At 35.1% G+C, this 5978-nt stretch overlaps 1 non-coding gene across 1 annotated transcript; it reads left to right on the forward strand.

Moving 5' to 3' along the window:
• The first annotated feature begins 497 nt into the window (after window positions 1-497).
• Window positions 498-603, forward strand: LOC132301963 (small nucleolar RNA R71). The gene has a single exon (XR_009480695.1). It is a non-coding gene; the product is annotated as a small nucleolar RNA R71 (small nucleolar RNA).
• Window positions 604-5978: the final 5375 nt, after the last annotated feature.

The following is a 5978-nucleotide window of genomic DNA, read 5'->3' on the forward strand; positions in this document are numbered from 1 at the left end:
ATAGATTTGGATGATCTCTCCAGCTAGAATTATATGTAGAAGTATATGGATTATAAGCTGGTCTAGAGAATGCAGCATTCACTTGCTCCTATGGGATCTCATATGATTGTCCCATTATAGGGCAAGTATCAGTGAAATGGGAAGGATTAGCACAGATTGAACAAACTTCCTCTGGCAAGTCACTTTGTGGATTAGCAATAGGAGCAAAGCCAGATGATAAGATTTGATCAAACCTACGGTTCAAGGCTTCTATTTAAGCGACTAACTCACAAGATTTGTCTACCTCATAGATTTTTTCAACTTTATGCATTCCAGGTGAAAACCTAGACCTAGAGGAAGACACATGTTGCGTTGAATTTTCACTTATGGCCTCAAATAGTTCCCAAGTGTCAGCCGGACTCTTACACAGAAAGGCTCCATTACTAGATACATCAACCATGTTTCTATAAGAATCAGAGAAACTATCATAGAAAATCTATATTAAGTGCCATTAAGCAATATCATGGTGTGGACACTTTTTTAGAAGATCATTATATCTTTCCTATGCATCATGGAACTATTCTCACGGGATTTGGGAAAATGCCATGATTTCTTTTCTCATTTGACAGGTTTTACCCATTGTGTAGTACTTTTTCAAGAACTCTTGTTGTAACAACTCCCATGTAGATATGGAATTTGGTGGAAGGGAATGCAACCAAGTTCTTGCTTTGTCCTTGAGAGAGAATTGGAAAAGTCGCATCCTGAATGAATCATTGGTAAGAGTGGTTAACTTGGTAGTTGAATACAATTCCAAAAATACATCCAAGTGTATATAAGGATCCTCTATTGTAAACCTATGAAAGGTAGGAAGTATTTGGATCATAGCAGGCTTGATCTCAAAATGGGTTGCATCAGCATCCGAAAATATAAAGCACGAAGGAGAAGTATATGTGATAGGAATAAAATGATCCCTCAATTGTGGTTGCGGAAGAGCAGGTGGCACCCATTCTCCATTACCATTACCATTACGATTACCCGGTGTATCATGATTATTAGCCATGTTATCAGAGAAACTTCTTATTATATTCAAATGTTTTTTAAGTTTTCTTAATTAACTAAGAGTTCTCTCTATTTCAGGATCATGCACTAAAGGTTTTTACCGAGTTTGGCGAGTTAACATGCATTAATTCCACTAATCCTAAAAGTGACAAATATAAAATTTTTCTAAGTAAAAGAAAACAGAAAAAATTCACAAAAGGTTTAATAAACTGAAGCTTTTTATCCCTTAAGCGTCTTTGTCCACACTAGTAAGTTCCTGTACCTAAAAAGAAAAAGAATTAAGGTGAGATATCAGAAAGTCCGAAGACTGGTAAACCAAAGATAGAATTAATTAAAAACTAAACTAAATAACAAATCTCCTTGGCAACGGCGCCAAAAATAAGTGTGGTGTGTTATCATCAATTTATAAAATAACCACTCGTAATAGAACGAATCCTTGTAGGATGGCACTATAGAGAGGGTGTCGAACCCACAGGGAGATGAGTATTTATGTTTTGCTTTTAATTAATTCCTATTGGTTTACAGGTAACTAGTTGAATTGTTGGATTGGTTGTCATGATTGTAAACTGAAATTAAACTAAAGAAATCAGAGAGAGAAAGGTTTTAGGGCTTTGACTTCACCACAACCTTCACACTTTGGTTAACTGTTTCAACTCTGTGAATTTAACAAATTATATTTTAAATGAATTGAACTCAATAACATTCGTTCAATTCGGGTTTTAAAGAAAGATGATTTATAAAATTCAGTTAACTATAACCTGTCTATGGTTAGCATGGACCATCCACCTACGTATTCTAACTACTTTGTAAATAATCCATCTTTCCTAAGTATAGACTATGAAAACATTCTTTTATAAAAAAATATTGGAACACCATTATATTACCTCTATTCTTATGTCTGGTAGTGCTCCACCAGATACCGTCCAACAAGAATAGGTTGAGAATCGAAAAAAAATAGTTATATCTAAGGCAAGGTAATAACAATTTGAAAACTATTTAAAGCATTAAATCCAATTGAGTTGTCTCAATTGCTCATAGTCATATAATAAAAAACATAATATACATCAAAATATCCCAGAGTTAAAAACAATCAAACCAAAATACTAGATTGGGTTACATCAGTGCCCTAAGAGAGGAATTATCTACTCACGACGATGCCAAATAACATCTGTGTTGTAGTCATCTCCATCGTCACAGATGACACTTCTCTTCTCAGGATCTTCACCTTCTAGGGTTATAGAAACCCTAAAGGCCACCACCATAGTATCAGCCTTCTGAATAATATGAGAAAAATGGACTTCTTCTATCAAGGCCTATGCCTTCTTTTATAGAAGAAAATAAAGGTTTGGTGGGATTTTAGGTCTTCTGGCCCATCTTGAATGAGATACGACTTATAAAAAGAATAATCCTATAATGTAAATCTGATTTGTCATGGAAGGCTCGAGCTTTAAGAAGTAAAGCTTGAGCTTTGAGGTTCGGGCTCAAGCTTTAGGAATAAGGCTCGAGCTTCTTGGATTGATGCTCGAGCTTCAAGGAATAGTGCTCGATCTTCACTTTGACACTTAGCCAAATTTCTTCAACTATTTTTCGAAGCATCTTTTCTTGCCACATTTAGAATATTTTTGGAATTCATCTCTTTTAACATTGCTCGATCCAAGCTTCATGGGCTCGAGCACTAGGTACCAGGCTTGAGCTTTAGATACTCATGGCTCAAGCTTTGTATGATGGTGCTCGATCCTTGAGGTCTGGCACGAGGCCCTAGGAGCTTGATGTTGGGATTTATATGCCCTAGCATAGCAAATTCCTATTTGGATTAAAGTGACATATGTTCCTGACGTTTCTGAAATATTTATGTTTTGTACAATTGGTGAATTCAATGTATTATGTTTCGATTCATTATAGAATTGATAGTGTCCTCTTGATTACAAGAGATATTTATATATGTATGTGATGGCGATCAATACATGAATATAAATAGTAATCATAAATTGTTCATAGTCAGTAATTATGAATGGAATCATAATTAATTAAGACTTGAACTGGATCTGCGTTAGGTTGAGATATATTGCGAGAGTCGTCGTATGCAATTGATCCGTATCACCATTATGGCATTTGACTCTTAAGCATGAGAAAAGTATAGACTCTTTTATTAATTAATAATTACTTTAATTTGTTCAGCGAATTCTTCGGGATCCTTAGATCGACACTTTGGGTAGTTATGTAATTAATAGTTAGAGAATTATATTTTCAATTTTTGCATCATTGCTACTTGTATTTATTTTGTATTAATTATGGTTGATCACAAAGTAAATTCGAAGGCCTTCGTGTGTTTTTAGACAAAATGATTTATTATATATTTATTTATTTAAATTATTATTTTTGTCAAACAAATGTTTTATTGTGATCGAGCCAGAAATAATCAAAGGTACCAAAATAAATATATTAATTAAGTAGTCGGATTGATGGCTTTATTTATCCGATAATTAATTATACATAGAGGGGTCAAAGTGCAATATTGACTTAGAGGTTATTTATTATTTAATTGGAGTTCAATTAATTTTTTTTAGTGGAGTAGAAATTAATTTATGAATTAATTGAATTGGGTCCATGGACTGGGCCAATTATTAATTCATTGTAGCCAATAAAATAATAGGCCCAATGGATTCTCACTCATAGCCCAACTTGATATTGGAATCATATTAGATTTGAGACATTAGAGATTAAGAAGGTTTTGTTGTTTCCTTTTCTTTATCTTTATGTTGCCTATAAATATATATGATCTATGTATATTTTTGGGGTGATTTTTATGAGAAGGAAAAAGGAATATATTTTCTCTCTCTAGAAAATTAGGGTTTATGTTCTCATCTAATGGAGGCTCCCACAAGCCAAGTTTTCCAAGGTCATTCATAGAGGCTTATGAGTGATTCCTTAAGGCAAAACAATTACCAAAAAGATGGAGATCCAAGAAGAAGGCATCTTGCTAAGGGATCTACAATAAGTGAGAACATTCACTTTAGAGGAAAGAATTAAAGGTTTACTCAGACCTTTGATGTAAATATTCAATCTATTAATTGAATGATATTGTGACAGCCCAAGGTTTTTCAACCCTGTGCGTCAGTGATGAACCGAAAGATGACCCGATAACGGATCCGAATTACGGAAGAAAAAGAGAAAATGACATCCCTAGGGACACAATATGTCTCTAGGACACCAAAGAGACCCTCAATGAGATCATAGAACCCAAAGAAAACAAATGTGGAAACAAGACTTCAAAAATGGACAAAAAGGAACCCAAGGGCAAAATGGTCATTTCCATAATAAAAGTGAGTAGTACCAAGCACACCGTTGGAAAGACAACAAAAAATTAATGAATTTAGACTCAAGAATCACTTGATTCGGAGTCCGGACGGCAAAGATATCAAGTCTTGAAGTCGAAGGAAGAAAAACCCTATCCCGGTTTGAGCCAAAAACTGACACCCCTCTATTAAAACTTGAATAACTTGAGCTACCAAAGGAATATGAAACTCTAATTGGTACCATTGAAAGCTTATTTCAATGTGGTCAATTTAGACTCAAGAATGGACCAATTTGGAGTTAAAACGAGGAAGGTATGACAATTTGAAGTTGGAGGTGCAGTGCTGAACCAAGACACAAAAACACTCTGCGAACTAGTGCTTCGAGCACTCAAACTAGGACTTCAAGCGCTCGAATAGTACCTGCCTGAGCCCAAAACTTTCTGCCCAAACTTCGAGCGCTTGAACTCCCCTTTAGAGCGCTCGAACTCCTGTAGCTGCACCTGAAATGCAACCTTGAAATGCCATATTGAGGACTTTCTGGGACTTTTTTGGAAAAAAGTTGTGAAGTAACCCCCCTTAAAATCATGTTTTCTAGTCAACCATGTTAAGACCAACATTTATTTTTCAAGTGAAATACCAAAAATGCCCTTGAGGTCTCATTTAGCAAAAATATGTAAATGAATGCTACTCTAAGTGTTCATTTCTTCAAGAATGGTGTTGTGTGCTAAAGTGAACATGCACACATATGCAAAATGAGTAAATACACATGTTCCAATAGCTCATGGTCACATAACATGTCCTATACAAAATACAACCTGTCAAACCTCGAATTCTCATCATTTCATAAGACAACTATGGGATTAAACTAGCATACATGTGATATAAATGTACATGGCACTTGGCCTCATGTTATGCTTACAAAATAGACATCTTCAAGTGTTCTTAGATATACATTACACATCAAGGAAGCCATCTTAGCTTCTATAATACCATACATCCATGGTATACAAAATTAACATCCAAAAAGGAAGGCATGCTAAACAAATGCATGTCAATATACAAAAATGCTTCAAATAACTTAAAATCTTCTAAGGATGATGAGCATCCATGAACATGGTCTCTTTACCTGAAAAATAACCCAAACCACTAGGGTGAGTAATCAAGTTACTCGTAGGAGAAGCATATGCGTATACCTTAAAGTTTCAATATCATTGCAAGATTAATATAGACGAATACAAGGGAGCATTCCACTTAACGTCTATGTTCAAGGTGTTCTAAAGGATCATTTTAAGCTAACTTAAATGTTTCTTAGCAACACAATATCAAAATGGATGTACTTAGCAACATCAAACCGCATATAACAAAATTTACAAGTTACAAATAGCAGTGATTGTCAACTTGGAAATGAATGCGAAATAAAAAAAAAGTAGAATCCTTGGACACCTAAGCTCGGAATTCTGCCGAGACCTCAACGGTTATTCCAAGCATTAACTCGCAGGGAAGACCACCCTAAGTGCGCACTATCTCGATTGGGGAGAACTCATACCTCCCGCACTAGAGCCAAACTCTAGCCATGTTACTAGTAACCATGTCCCAAGAGAATCCAAAGTATGTATCAAGTTCAAAACTTATATATAGATAACA

The sequence above is a fragment of the Cornus florida genome, unplaced genomic scaffold (genome assembly GCF_030987335.1).
Source record: "Cornus florida cultivar Cherokee Brave unplaced genomic scaffold, ASM3098733v1 CherokeeBrave_3.0.0_Hap2_Chr03, whole genome shotgun sequence".
Taxonomy (NCBI): Eukaryota; Viridiplantae; Streptophyta; class Magnoliopsida; order Cornales; family Cornaceae; genus Cornus; species Cornus florida.